General features: G+C 39.4%; 1 long non-coding RNA gene across 4 annotated transcripts in view; it reads right to left on the reverse strand.

The window, feature by feature from the left end:
• The window catches only part of LOC125100742 (uncharacterized), a 246,114-nt gene that overhangs the window by 42,501 nt on the left and 187,261 nt on the right, over positions 1–16,352 (reverse strand). The gene's annotated exons all lie outside the window — the stretch shown is intronic.

Below are 16,352 nucleotides of genomic sequence, written 5' to 3' on the forward strand. Positions count from 1 at the left end.
TTTAACCTCACTGCCTCTTACTTTGTCTCTCAGTCACTTTACCATAGCAGACCTGGGCCCCCAGCTATTCCTTGAACACACAAGGACACTCCTGCCCCAGGGATTTGGTATTTAATCATCCCTTGTCACCAATACAACTAATTGTTAATATTACCGTCCTGACTAATTACAGAGAGTAAAATACAACCCCTTACTGCTTCTAATCCTTCTTTCCTACTTTACTTTTTCCCTTACTGTGTGTCACTATCTAATAATACCATGGGTTTTACCCAGTTACATTGTATATTATCTCTCTCCAGCATCAGAATATAAGCTCTACGAAGGTCAGGGTTTTGTTCACTCTATAACCTCAATGTTTAGACTAGTGCTTGATACATGATAAATACTCCACAAAAATTTACTCAATCCAGGGGTACCTGGGTGGCTCAGTGGGGTAAGCCTCTAACTTTGGCTCAGGTCATGATCCCAGGGTTCTGGGATCAAGCCCCGCATCAGGCTCCTTGCTCATCAGGGAGCCCGCTTCCCCCTCTCCCTCTGCCTGCCTCTCTGCCTACTTGTGATCTCTCTCTTTCAAATTAATAAATACAATCTTAAAAAAAATATATTCAATCCACAAAAAAATATTTTTTAAATATTCAAAAGTAAATCAATATACATGTATGTATTTATGAGTATATAAAACAATATGGGATGCAAACCAGACAGTTCACATTGATTCCCTCAAGGAAGTAGAAGTAGAGGCAATGGGGCAGTTTATTAAGTTTTTTTTTTTTTCCTTAAGCATTTCTGAACTGGCGTCTTATTATAGGGGTAACATTCATGAATTTTTTGAAAAAACATTACAATTTAATTTTATATAAAGCATATTGATGTTGCCAAGAAAATGTACTTAAACCCCTCAAATCCAAAGATTAATCCATTTCTCCCTTTTATCATTAGTATCAGTATCTTAATTAGAAATACATAAATAGGGGCGCCTGGGTGGCTCAGTGGGTTAAAGCCTCTGCCTTCGGCTCAGGTCATGATCCCAGGGTCCTGGGATCGAGCCCCACATCGGGCTCTCTGCTAGGCAGGGAACCCACTTCCTCCTCTCTCTGCCTGCCTCGCTGCCTACCTGTGATCTCTATCTGTCAAAAAAAAAAAAAAAATCTTTAAGAAACACATAAATATTCAGGCGTGGTAGCTGTTTATATAATAAAAGATCCAAGAATTTCAGTGAATTCCGAGCTTCCCAGAAATAGAAGTCATTCTAGGTTTCCTCACTAAAAGCATAACCCCTGCATCATGACAGAGAATAAGCTAAATGAACTTTGAGCAAATCAATCCTCATCCAGAGAGGGTTTTTTTTTTTTTTTTTTTATATTCTGATTACTTCTGGCATTAGAGAATAGTTTAAGAAGGCTGAAAATCAACAAGTGCAGTGACCATCTCTCCTTTTTTTTTTTTTGTTCAGATGAAGCAGTATGCAGAAACATAAACAAAACACAGCTAAAGGGATGTGGGGATGAAAAACAGCCTCTTTGACCTCCCCAGGTGGCTTCTGAGATAGCTAAATAGAAGTTTTAAGGGTCCTTGCACTTAGAGTATTTTGAAACCCTGATGTGGCAGGGTGAAGAGCAGAGCAGTCTGTTAACTTTCAAATAAAGTTGAAGGAATGTTTGAAAGAAATGAGACAAGATAACTGTCTTCAATTATTTTAAGAAGCAAGTTGACTTTTCTGTGAAGCTCCAGAGAACATCAGTAAGATTAGTGAAGGAAAGGTTTAAGAAGGCAACTTATTTGATACTAGGAAAAATAAATATCTGGAAATTATAGTTGGCCCACGATGGAATGAATGGCCAAGTGTGATAGCAAACCTCCTGTCACTAGAGGAATTCAAGCAGAGAGAAAACCTGGATAAACAACCAAATGCAATATATGGCATTACTAACCAAGTGGGAGATTAGATCATTAAAATTCCTACTAATTCTCAGGTTTCTAGGAGTCCATGTATTAGGACTCTTGGTTAAAAGTGACAAAAACTCTCCTTATGCTTAAGCTGGCACAACTGAAATGCCAAATTAGATCCTAGCTTCAGATGTGGCTCAATTCAAGGGTTCAAGGTTTTATATCTCTTCCCTCCTTTCCTTGAATCTATTTTTGTCTTCTTTTTTGGTTTAATTTTCAGGCAGAATCACTTCACAAGCCAACAAAGGCTCCCAGCAATCACAGGCTTATATTATCCTTATACCTAGAAATCTTCAGGAGAGGAAAGACTCTCTTCTCAATGGCTCATGCAGAAGTCTTGGGAAAAACTCTGACTGTTACACCTTTGGTCACATGACTATCCCTGAAACAATCTCAGCATCCAAGCAGGCAAGACATGATGATTGGCCAGTCTGGATCATAGGCTTGCTGAGAAGAAAGAATTTCCACTCCCCTTCAAGGTCCTTATAACCTGTCTCAGAATCAAATTGACATGAGACAGATTACCAGGAGAAAATCAAATTTAACTTTGTACATATGGGGAATCCACACAGACATGAAATTCTAAAGACTGTCAGGCAAACTGAGGTGTATGTGGCATCCAGAACTAAGGAGAATGGAATAGGAATCTAGGACTTCAAAGAGAAGGAATGGAATTCATCGGAAGATAAAAAAGAGAAAGTGTTTGGTAAGTAAATGTTCCCTGGGCCACTCAGAAGCAATGGGACAAAGAGAACTTTGTTCAAACAGGTCTTTCTAGGTTTCTCCCTGTCTGCCATACCTAGTTCATGCTATAACCTAGTTATCTATGGTGATAGCTCTCTTCCTAGAACAGGTCCTCTATTCAAATTCTTTTTAGGCAGTTGAAGGGAAAGGTAAATAGCTTTTCCTGAATATGTGGGGTTTTACTGCTTTTTAAAAAGATTTATTTATCTTAAAGAGACAGAGAAAGCAAGAGAGATCAAGTTGGGGAAGGAGCAGAGGGAAACAATCTTCAAGCAGACCCCTACTGAGTGCCAGAGTCCAACATGGGACTCAGTCCCAGGACCCATTAGGTCATAACCTGAGCTAAAACAGAGAATTTAACAAACTGAGCCACCCAGGTGCCCCCAGTTGCTTTTTAATCTAAAATAATCTTCATGCCAAAGTGGTCCCTCTTGGGGTAGCCTGCCCTTGGCCCCTACAAACCCATCCCTGTCACAGCAAAGGTAGGACCACGTAAATGACAATTCCACCAGGTGGGGGTGGACTATTTCCCTAAAGGAAAAATTTGCTCAGCAGAAAAATAACAGATGTCTATTATATTCTGAGAAAAGCACATAAAACCAAGAGATTCAATTGTTACATACATCTGACCATTCCAGTGAATTTAAAAGGAGAGACAAAGGTTAATAGTCATGATTTTGCAGATTACAGCCAAGAAGGCATTGAGTCCCTTCACATGTGTTGGCTTAGATAGAGCTTTCCAGAATTAACGAAGAAAATCATGCTGTTTTCACCATTGCACTGCAATGGGCTGGTACTAGGATAAGGAGATGTGTGCTGTCACCAAATATGTTTCTATAACAGATGGGAATTGCTTTTTCTTGAAATAGCTACTGATGTAGGGATGTTAAGATTAGCTAGGGCAATGGCTTCCATTTGTAGGAATTTGTATTATGATAATCAACAAACCAGAAGGAACTGTTAGTCATCCTTTCCCTGTTTAGAGGCAGAGCTTTGCAAATGCAAGAGAACAATATACATGTAGGATATATGTATGTATATGTGTGTGTGTGTGTGTATTTCTCCTCTTCTATATATACATGGAGACATTTTTAGACTGTATACAAAATGAGACCACGTATTTCTGACAAAAAGGCAGAATAGCATAATGTGTACAAGCAAGGTTTGGGAACCATTCTGCCCAATTTCAGATCCTGATTCCATCACTTACTAGCTTGGGAACCTTAGGCAAAATATTGGATCTTGCCACATCTCATTTTTTCTCATCTATTATTAATAATAGCCACAATCTCAAATAATGAATGGATTAAATGAGTAGATAATGGAAAAGCATTTGAAGACTAACTGGGGCATCATGAGTGCCCAATAACATTTGTGATCATTATTATTACTGTCACCAACCAAGCATGTGGTATTTTGCAAAGTGCTTATAATCTTAGGACCTCAGTTTCCACTCTTAATAGCCGTGTGGGGGTTCTCATAGAAGTCTTGCATGCCATCTTACACTCTGTATGGGGTGTTTTTATTAGGGGATTTTACTTACAAACAGTCTAACAGCGGCTGAGGCAGCATTACTTGTTTTTCAGAACCAGGAAAATCTGAACAACTTAAGATAACAGACAAAGAAATTGACCTAATAATGGATCATTTATGTTAAAAATCCCACATATGCAACAGTTTGGAACAGATAATTCTGTAAATATGAATTTTTTAAAAAGGAGAAAGAGGGTGAAATTAGAAATTGGGCATTTAATTTCTTGAATTATATACTTATTAAATAGGGCTTGTGATGTGAATGGTATAAACATTAAAAGATGGGGATAGGAAAAAAATGAAAACCAATTTAGCAAAAGGGGGTGAAATTAGAAACTGGGCATTTAATTTTTTAAATTATATACTTATTAAATAGGGCTTGTGATGTGAACAGTATAAACATTCAAAGACGGGGATAGGAAAAAAATGAAAACCAATTTAGCAAAATTGCTCAGCAAGGTAAATTCATCATCACTCACTAATGGTTAATATGAATGTCTGAAAATAGGTACAAACTTATTCTGGACCCAACCACTTTATAAAGAAATCATTTAAAAATGGAAGATGACGGTTTCCAGAAGTTAAATTTCTCTGTATGTTGCCAAGTTCACTCCTAACTTTCTTCTCGTAAAGATGCTTTGCTGGATATGAATGGAAACTTTCCCTTTTGGAATCCCCCATCTGTCACTGTATAAATTGGATTCAGAGAAAGTAATTTGGTTGCTGCAAATAGGATTTCAGTAGCACAGGTAGGCTAGGCAGTAGAATAAGGCAATTCTCAGAAACTGAGACCCAGCTTCAGGAAACTAGCCCTTTAAGGGAAGACTGGGGAGGGAAACCTAGCAAATATTTTAACTCAAAACCAAGTTATCCTCGAATAAAATAATGCACTTCATGGATTCCCAGGAAGTGTCAGTTACTCTTCAGCTGTTGCTGATGCTTTTTAGGTGTTACGATGTCACATAATAGAGCTTAGCAGCTATGGTCGAGAAAGGACTAGGTAGGAAAAAGAAAAATAGCTAATGATGGATACACACAATGAAGAATAACCCTACCAGCTGACAGCCAGAGCAAATGATAAAAATTTATTCTGATGAGATTTCTTGCCTGCATCTGGATTTAGAACTACAGGGAAGATAAAGCTGAAAAGAATTTTAGAGGACATCTTGTTCAATCCTTCATCTCTTGTGTGAATCCCCATTACAATCTTCCTCAAAAGTAGACTTTCACCTTGACTAGAATACAGACAATGCAATTTTCCAGGAAAAATATAACCCATTACATATTTTGCAGTGTGGACCTGAGAAAGTTCTTTCTTAAACCGAGTATAAATTGATCTCCTAGGAATTTCCATGCATTGATCCTAGATTGATCTCTGTAGACTTTCTCCATAATTACTAAAATACATTTATTCAATAATTCAACAAGTATTTTTTGAGCCTCTCTGTCACACGTGACACACTCTTTTAAAACCTGAATAGAGGGATACAACATAAAAAAAAATGTTCTTACCCACAAGCTGCTTATAGAGACAAAAGAAAGGGATGCAATTAGTTTCAGCACAGATTGGCTTTAGGGTACAAGGTACAAGGAGATGTGAGCAAGATTTCATGATCTTAGTAGAGAAAGGAATCACGTCTTTGTAGGGTCTATAAGACAAGAGAGTAAGGACATGGTATCACAAGGGCACTCAACAGCATGAACAAGGGCAAAGGTGAGAAGTTTGGGGGTTTGATGCCTCCAGGATGTCTATGTTGTACAGTAAGATAGAGACCCTTGAAAATGTCCTATAACTGCATATGTGTAGTGTTTGGCATTTGGACATGTGATAAATTATCATATTATAAATCTGAATTGGATGGACTTTAACTTGCCCACTTCCCTGCATGTGAGGGACAAGAGATACTCACCCAAAAAACCAAATTATGAGTTTTTTCATTCTCTACAGGTGTATAGTGTGTATGTGTGTGTGTGTATCTGTCTGTCTGTGGTGTGGGAATCTCTCACCTCGTTAGTCATCTCTGGATGAACTGTAATGTCTCCTGGAGGAGAGCCAAGCAGGAAAGCCCCAGATAGAGTGAGCAAGGGATATTTTGTCCTTGACTAATACAGAGACTCGTTGGCCCAAGACCAATTCCAGGTGGTAGAAATAGAACTGTGCCCACTTCAGGGGAATTAGGCAAGGTCTGGCAGGGGCCAGGTTTGCTTCGAATTCCACCAGAAACCACCCCTTCTGAGGACTAAAAGCTTGTGTTTTAAACATGACAACTGTTATGCCTTTTGTATTTTCTATAATTATTGCCTTTTTGTTCACTGAGTATTAAAATTCTTTCTGAAAATGTCAGCATGTCTAAACTGAGCAAAGGAAAACATGAAAACTTGTTTCAATTCATGCTTCTCCTGTTTTTAACAGTTACAGGCTCCCTGGGGCTGGATGTAGTGGAGGCCACAATACTCTAAAGAAGAAGCCTCAGAGGAAAGAGAAATTTAGGAGAAAAGAGCTGGGAGGGCTCTTAACTAGCCATCCTTCTTCACAAAGACATGGTTCTGGACTTTTTTCTATCTTCTCATATTATGAGAGATTACTCAATATGTTTTTTTAATGTTTTCAAAATTCAACTTTGTATTGAAAAATGCTTATGCATTGTAGAAAGTATAGAAAATGCAGGCAAGCATAAAGCAGAAAATAAAAATGATCCAGAATTCTATCATCAGAATATCGTTAATGTTCTGGTGTGTCCTTCTACATTTCTTTAACTTAAAAAATGTGTGGATTTAAAGTGGAATTAAATTGAATTTAGATTTTTTTACATGTATTCTGTTGTACCCCTTTCTCTGCTGTTTCTAAATTGTACTTCCGTAGCGGCATTTTCATTGGTGACACAGCATTCCAAAATGCATGTAAATTACACCTCGATTGTTAGGCATTTGACTTGGTCCCATGTTTATACGTTTAATGTGACATTACAAGGACTATATTTTATTTTCATCTACAAAGAAGGGAGGGGTTGGAGGAGGGTATTTTTATAACCTAATCCTTTTCTACTCATCTAAACTTTTTACTGCAGCTTCTGAATCTATTCCAAGCATACCTTAGGGCATGAGTGGGCAAAATTTTTTATAAAGGACCACACAGCAAATATGTTTGCCTTTGTGAGCCACATGGCCTCTATTACAACTTCTCAACTCTGCCTTTGTAACACCAACACAAAAGCAGCCATAGATAATATGTAAATGAATGGGCTGAACAGTGTTTCAATAAATCTTTATTTACATAAGCTACCAGCAGATGATTTGGTCTGTGGGTCATGCTCTGCTGACCTCTGCCTTAATGTTCAGAGTCTTATGGCTGTGCTGTATACTATCTGTCCTACCATATTATGGGCTTAATATATACCAGTGTTCCAAGCTTGAAGAATACTACAGGTGAAGAAGACACAGATTCTGCCCTTGTGGAACTTAATATTCTGTTACTTTGATCTGAGAGAAAATTTGAATTGGAATGTCTGTGATCACGTGATTGGGAGGCAACATTTAGGACTGTCCCCATTGCTAGGATCACAGAAACATGATGGTCATGCCCAGTAACGCTTCCTGCTACCTCAGTCATACAAACCATACCTGGGAACCCTAAAATGCAAAAGGCAAACTGGGTAAATGAGCAGAATATAGAAATCACAAAACACTAGCACATTTCTGGCAACATACTAATTGTGTAACTTTAAACAATATCCTTAACTTCTCTATGCCTGGTAAAATAAGGAGAAAAATGGGGCTGTGAAGATTGAGATCACATGTGGGAGATGTTTGGTCCAGTACATGGAATAAGTGTGTAATAAATGACATCTATTTTTGAGAGAGAGAAAAAATCCATCTTTGGGCCCTTATGTACAGAGTTGCCTGCAAAATTAGTTAATATTTTTCATTATTGTTCATTAAACATATTTTATTACAATATATAGAACAAGTGACAGTATATAGAAAGATATATACTCTAGAACATGTGATAACAAAGGAAAGAAAGAAGAATATAAAAATTAGGCCCCAGGACTGAAATATGGAGATCTGGAGTCATTCATAATAATGGCCCGCTTTACTCTTTACACACTTAAAGATATTTTGTATATACTGTGCCTGACCCAGATAATGCACCTCCACAGACCTCAGTCCCTCCTGGCCACTAGGCCTCCACTCTTTGCTCTGTTCCAGGAGCAGCTACAGTGGCAACATGTCCCATTCCCATTGTCACAAAGCCCTGGCCACATCCACCATTTCCTTGTCGTGTCCAGCCTCCCTAGGTGTGGGAGTCATGGGGCTCCTGTGCCAGGTTATATGCCCTCCAACCCTGACAATTTATGATCCTGCTTCAGAAGCTGCCAGAAGGGGCAGGTGAACCAAGTCAATAGTATAGGGGAATCCACGTCCTCTGGGGCAATTTTTTACCAATGAGAAACGGGGGACCAATGGGAAGCCAGCATACACATTGCTCTCTTCCTCTGTCTTAGACTGCTGTGACTTTTCAACCTCATGCCCAATAACATGGTAACACTCAGTCCATGTTAGCACATAAACTGTGCCTTGGGCTCTATTGCCCAGGGAAACAGGCTGACACACATGGTATCTCATTTAATCATCAGGCTAATCTAGACAGCAAACCTGTGACATGGAAGATACTTCTCCTTCATAAATGAGGAAATGGAGTCTGCTTCTGGAAGTGATGTGGCTTATACGAGCTGGTCACAACTGGACCTGGCTACCTGACTCAGTGAATTTCCATGACACTGGGCTACTTTTCAACATCAAGCGCTTCCAGTTAGGCTTTATAAGCCTTCAGAGTACAACTGAAAGTCACTTGTTTTCTTCTGCTGGCCTCTTCCCATGCCAACAAGGACTCAGAGCCTGGGTTTGTTAGAAAAACTAAGCCACGGGGCACAAGGGTGGCTCAGTTCATTAAGTGTCTGACTCTTGGTTTCAGCTCAGGTCATGATCTCAGGTGGTAAGATCGAGCCCTAGTTGGCTCCGTGCTCAGCACAGAGTCTGCTGAACACTCTCCCTTTCCCTCTGCCCCTCTTGTGCTCTCTCTCTCAAATAAGTAAAATATTTAAAGAAAAAAAAAAAGGGAGAAAAGAAAGAAATAAAAAAGTCTTCCACTTGTTGTAGAGAAAAATTTTAATTCAGTCTCTCTTCTGTGTGTTCTCTTTCTACTCACACTAGTTACTTCCTTTCTGACATTTCTGGTCATCAAATGTATGGGGTTGTTTCCCCAAGACAACAAGAAAGTCTCTCTTGGGTGTCCTACAGTTTAATTCACTTCTGACACTATCTACCTGGAATTAGTTTCAGATTACAGGTTAAGGGCTCAGTCCCGAAAGACTACCCCAACCCACAGTCGGGTACCCCTTCAGACACCAGTCACAAGGCCAGGTTATCACCTGTGCTTCTGATCATAGGTTCCCACAACACCCTCTGTGAGTTTGATTAATTTGCTACAGCAGCTCACAGAATTCAAGAAAACACATTTACCAGTTTATTAAAGGATTTGATAAAGGATATACATGAACAGCCAGATTCACCACAATGCTCTGAAACTAGAACTCAATCACAGAAGGAAAGTTGGAAAGAACCCAAATACATAGGGTGCAGTCCAGAAGGTTTCCTAGCACAGGAGCTTCTGTCTCCATGCAGTTGGGGTGCACCACCTCCTAGGTGTGCAAGTGTTCGCCAACCCTCTGACCCCTGTCCTTTTGGGTTTTCATGAAGACTTCATTACATGGGCATTGATTAAAACATTGGCCATTGTCAACTGAACTCAATCTTAAGCCCCTCTCCCTTCCCCAGAGGTATGTGGGGCTGTGCAGGGTGCAGAACTGAAAGTTCCAACCCCCTAATCTCTTGACTGGTTCCCTTTAAATTACCTAAGGGCCTTCCAAAAGTCACCTCATTAACATACTAAAGCCCACTTTACCCCTGTTATCACAAGAAATCCCAAGCTGTGAACCAGTAACTGTGGAAAAAGACCAAATGCACACTGGAAATACCTTTTGGTCATCTAAGTGGCCAATAGGTATTTCTTATAAATCACAATATTGCACTGGGATTGCTCCCTCTAGGAACACTAAGAAAGGACTTGGTCTGCAAGCCTTTGTGGTCCCATCTGATGTCAGCCAGCCTCCGGCCCAAGATGACTTCTTTTTTTTTTTTTTAAGATTTTATACATTTATTTGACAGAGAGAGATCACAAGTAGGCAGAGAGGCAGGCAGAGGAGGAAGCAGGCTCCCTGCTGAGCAGAAAGCCCAATGTGGGGCTCGAACCCAGGACCTGGGATCATGACCTGAGCCGAAGGCAGCGGGTTAACCCACTGAGCCACCCAGGCGCCCCTGGCCCAGGATGACTTCTAACCCATCCTTCTGCAGATACTGCTTCATTGTCATCCAGAGGCTGACACCAAGCCTTTACATCTGGGGCTGGTGGAAAGCTGCACACCCTGTTTGAAGACTAGGGTGCAGTGCAAGAGTGCTGGGCTTTGTATGAACACTAATACCGGGGCGCCTGGGTGGCTCAGTGGGTTAAGCCGCTGCCTTCGGCTCAGGTCATGATCTCAGGGTCCTGGGATCAAGTCCCGCATCGGGCTCTCTGCTCAGCAGGGAGCCTGCTTCCCTTCCTCTCTCTCTGCCTGCCTCTCTACCTACTTGTGATCTCTGTCTGTCAAATAAATAAATAAAATCTTTAAAAAAAAAAACACTAATACCTACTAGATGGGTGACCACTCAAGCCTCAGTTTCTTTTTCCATACGATGAGGATAATCATGTAACCACTCTCAGTGCCCCACCAAGCCCATGTGCTCCCAGCTCTCCCAGACAGTTCCTGGACTCTCCCATGGCTCCCTGCACCTCTGCTTGGTGGGGTTCTATGGACAGCAGCAAGCAGCTAGGCCAGAGTGAGGGCACACTGAGTGTGCCAGAGAGTTAATAACTGGAACAGTCTCAACCAGTGAGGGACAGGAGTTAGTGAACACACACCTCAGCTTCCTTGTGTCCTGTGTAGGTCAATTCTGAGATGGGTGCTTCACAGTCTCTCAGAGAGTTCCCCAGCAAGACTGAATCCCACTTACCCACACAGGGTAACCCACTTATATATAAACCCTTTCCTAGCCTCCCTCCCTCCCTTCCTTATCTCCCTTTCCCACCCCCTCACTGAGCTACCTGGGAAGGACTCTCCCAATATATTTATTTGCATCAAAACCTTTGCCTCAGGTCCAACTCAGCAAGAACTATAGAGTTCTTGCCTATCTCAGAGAATAGTTAAAAATAACAAAAAGGAAAGTCATAGAGCTCCATTGCTAAGCTCCAGGAGAGTCGGGACTGTTTGGCTCACTACTGAATACCTAGTACTCAGCACAGTATCTGGCAGATAGCAGATTCTGAATGCATATTTCCTGAATTAATTAATTAATTAATTAATCAGTTACTCTGAACTCACCTGTTGGTGTTAATGAAAAATTTACATTATTTGACACATTTACCATGCTCAATAGATGTCAGGGCTTCATTCCTTTTCCTATGTCCAGTTTTTTTCTCTCCTAGGTCTGTTTCTGGAGGTTTGGGAGTGGGCTGAACAGAACCCAGGGTCCTTCGGGTGTCTCCTGCTGTATACCGCCCCCATCTCCCACAACTCCAGCCTCTAAGAAATTTTTAATATATTCATCACTATCTGTTACTTTTCTGCTTTGAATTGTTCTGCTTTTCATACCCATCTTAGAATGTAATATAATCAATTAACAACTACAGCAAAATGCAGTTACATTTGGTGCCAATCAATGCCTTAGTGGGGCTCCATGATTTAAAAAAACAAAACAAAACAAAACATAATGGACTCCTGACTTCCCCCCTCCACCCCAAAATGTGCAGTCAAGTAGGTGACCAGTATATGCTGGTGAGGGGGGAGAAAGAAAGAAAATGTATCAAGTATTTGGAAGAAACATGAAGTTTAATGCACTATTTCCTTAGACCTGGCTTTCTGGTAGGCTGGAAGTAGTCACAATATAGCTGGAATAAGAGTTCCATGGTTTGCCAAAGGACAAGACTACCTTGCAGAGTTCATGCTTGCATTCCCCAGTGTTAGGCAGCGCTTCCAAAAATAATAATAATAAACCAACCAGTGAAACAAATAAAGCCTTTCCCAGAAAGCTGTAGTGCTTATAGATTGGTGTGTCAGAAAGCATCTACCATCTGAGAAATCCAGAGAGAGGGACCTTTGCATCTGGCCTTCTCAGTTTACAGATGAGTCACTTGAGACACAGAGACTGCTTCCCGCTAGAGACCACATGGCACATCAGCAGCAGAACAAAGGCCAGCTCCTCAACCTTCTGGTTCTTTCTAATGCTTCTCCACCACGCTACCTCCTCAGCTCTTGACAACAGGGCAAAAATAGCTTCATGGGAAATATGTGTGTGGGTATGTATGTAAGTGAGTGTTCATGGTTTATTTTTCAGGGTTTATGTCATTTATGCCAGGTTTCCAAGGATATTATGTTCGTAAGAGATCAGCTGCACATTTTCCCTAAACTAAAAGCTTTCTTAATCATGTATGCCTCATCCTATTTTCCCTGTTTTACATTTTAGGGATCATGAATATATTAAATATAGAGCTTTTTGCTGGTTATGTCTTTTTCTGGGTCTGTTTTTCCCATCAATAAGATGAGGAAGTTGAACAAATGTAGTCACTGGTGTGCCTTTTAAATGGAAAATTCTGTGATCCCAGTGGCTTTGGTGGTAGTTACTTAGCAGCATGGGCTTTTCTTGTCCACTGTTGTTTCCCAGTGTCCAACATATTTCTCTACACAACTTCTCCTTAACATAAGATACACAGGAAAGTCAGTAAGTGCTTGTTAAGGGGATGAAAGGAGAGATGGGAGAATGGAGGACTGAAAGAACCCACCTTCAGAAGTGAACTTCTTATATTGACATTATCTGTGATTATAAATGATACTGACATAGTCCAACAAAGAACTTCAATAATTTATATATGTGAAACCTAGAATCTTAGACCCACAAGTTTTAAGTTACTCATTATATTAATCTACACATTAATTCATTCATTCATTCACATATTTGTATTCCACATCTTTCAGTTACACTCCCTTCCATTCACTCATTCATTATTGATCTAATCAATGCACTCAGTTAACATTTATTGAGCACTATTCCTTCACCAAATTAGCCTACTTCTTAAATTATTCACATTCTAAACTAGACCAAAAAAAGCACGATGAAAACTTAAATTCATTTGAAAAGAAAAGGTAAATAAATCTGCTTTCATCAGTCCTTTGTACATTACGTAAGCCAACATAAAACAATGAAGCTACTAATCAATGTCTATCATCACTGTTTATAATAAAACGTTATTATTTATGTATAAAACATCCAACAAACATAGACATTCTGGACTAGAACCAAGCATATGGAAGAAAATTTTAGGTCACGTTTAGCAAAGGCTTTTTAATAGTGAATGAATGAACTCTTTCTGGAGCTATTCAAGCTCAGACTGGATGAACACCCACAAGGAGATCTAGATTTATTGTTCTTAGGAGTGTTAAAGCCAGTAACGGCTTCCAGAGGCTAATAGAATAAGTTGATCCTTTCCTAAGAAAAATCTATATACACACACACAAAAAAAAACCCAATTCTGCCTATAATTTCAGAGCTCATGCATTCCTTGAATTCTATTCATCAACACTAGATTAAAATTCTGGAAAGATTCCAGCATTTGGTGAGAGGCTGGAACAGTTGACCTCTGAGGTCCTTGGAGCTCTGAGAGTTCATATTTCACATCTTCTATACATACATCTTCTATCTAAATGCCATACATCTTCTATCTAAAACGAGCTTCTTTGTTTTCTTCACCCCCATATTAATGCTTCTAAAATTGAGATGAGCTTACTAATCAATATGTACATTTAATGCAGTGGGATTTTTGTTTTCTGAAGACCTTTTACAAAATCAATGGTACAATCTCCTAATCAATAGCAACTTTGAAATAGGAAAACAAAGTGCATTATTTATCAGATGATATGTTTGGCATTGCTAAAAATAAAAGCAAAAACAAGGTCTCTGCCTTCAAAGAGTTTGCAATCAAAAATCTAGACCAATGTTTGTGAAACAGACTACTACCCCAGCAAGTAATCAATCATTTGTGAGGTGAGCATTTTTCAGAAGACACAGATGTCAATACAAGGAAGAGAAGATAATTAAAAAGGCTTGAGATGGAACAAGTTGTCATGAATTGAATCTATGGAAGGACTTGGACCTAAAACACTCTAAAATATTTAGCTCAATGGTGTGGTTGCATGATGGAAACAAAATAGTATTTAAATCTTCCAGCAATTTATTTTAGCTGTTTGTGATGAGTTATTAAAATTATCATTGAAATTATAAAAATGATTGAATGGGAAAGGATGTGAAAAATCTGGTCTCTTTTAGAGTGAGCTAGCAATTGTTCTTTATGCAGATATGCTCTTTGTTTTGAGAAAATACTTTGATCAGTCTTTTACTTATAAATATTTTAGGTGAGTATCTACCCATTTTTCTTAGAAAATCCTGAAACAGTGACATATACCAAATGCTTCAGGCCAAGAATTTTGTTTCTGAATATACATATTCTGAATATACATATGTGTGTATGTGTGTATATATATATATATGTGTGTGTGTGTGTGTGTGAGATATGTATGTATATATATACACACATACACACACATATATATCATTCTTGGGATTCACAGTTGCCTCCCTGCAAAGTTTATTATATTTTTATTAAGTGGCACATACTTTAATCCCCATTATAAACAGGGACATATGAGTCTAGCATCAGTGGAGAAGACTGGGTTGGCCAGTTTATTAACTGGCCCCTTCAACATGGCGACAAATATGCACATTGAGGGACTGACCTTCTGGGGGAGGGGAGGCACGGTCACAGCAATTAAGTTTTACAGCAGTTATTCCCAATATTTTGTTTCACTTCTCCTCAATCTCTGTACTATGATTCCCCATAATCCACAGTTTCTTATAAAGTTTTGTCAGTGCTACAATCTGATTATTAGCTCTTCCTAACTAAGTGGGGGGCCTCCATCCTTGTCTGAGTCAAAGTAGATCACAGAGGGTGGTATGGTATAAAGAAAAGTTTTCAAACTGCAAGAAGAGACTGATGGAGAAGTCCAGAGTGGTAACTGATTACCAGTAACTAGTGCAAGTGTGCAAATTCCCCAAAGAGACCCAGGAAGGAAGAGGGAGGGATCCGGACTTCCTGTACCCAAAGACAGGATTTAGTCAATTTTAGTCAACTGCTAAAAAGAAACATGACTCCTTGAAGACCTCTGGGCTTGGAGACAATAAGCGTGTTTTTCCTTTTTTTTTTTTTTTTTGGTGGAGCCACAGTCTTTAGGTTCTCCTCAATGGCTGCCAAAATATTATGAATCATTAAACTGTGTTTGAAGGACTGCAAGAATTAGACAGGAAAAAGAAGAGATTTCACAGGAAAATAAGGTTTTCTCTAAATACACATTTAAAATATACTAAGAAAAACATTTTGGAATGCCGGCTACACGTCTGGTAATAGATGAGATGTAATTAGACTTTAAGACATACTACATTATGCTCCTTGGACATCATTGGCTTTTGGTTCCAATGCTCTCCCAGCAAGTCAACAGATAATGCCGCTGTCCTAGGGATCTATTCTTTGAGGAAGGTTGCAAAGCCTAGGGCCCCTGGCTAATGAAGAGCCATTTATCATTTTTTTGAATTTTACAGCATTAAAACATGCAGAGCATTAAAAGTGGAATTCTTCCCATGAAGGTAATGAAAGAAAGACATACGAACTGTGGATTAACAAAGATGTTCATCTCAAGTAACAGTGAAAAACTGAAAACAACTGAATTATTGAATATACTGGATTTTTTTCACTAAATTACAGTATCCTTTTGATGAAATATAATACAGTCATCGAAAAATATGTTGTATTAAAATGTTAGTAGGGATGGAGGGGAGGAGTCAAGAAGGCAGAGGAGTAGCAGACTGAGATGACATCAGGTCACAGAAGTTCAGCTACATAGTTATCAAACCATTCCACACAC

The sequence above is a fragment of the Lutra lutra genome, chromosome 5 (assembly GCF_902655055.1).
Source record: "Lutra lutra chromosome 5, mLutLut1.2, whole genome shotgun sequence".
In the NCBI taxonomy this organism is placed as follows: Eukaryota; Metazoa; Chordata; class Mammalia; order Carnivora; family Mustelidae; genus Lutra; species Lutra lutra.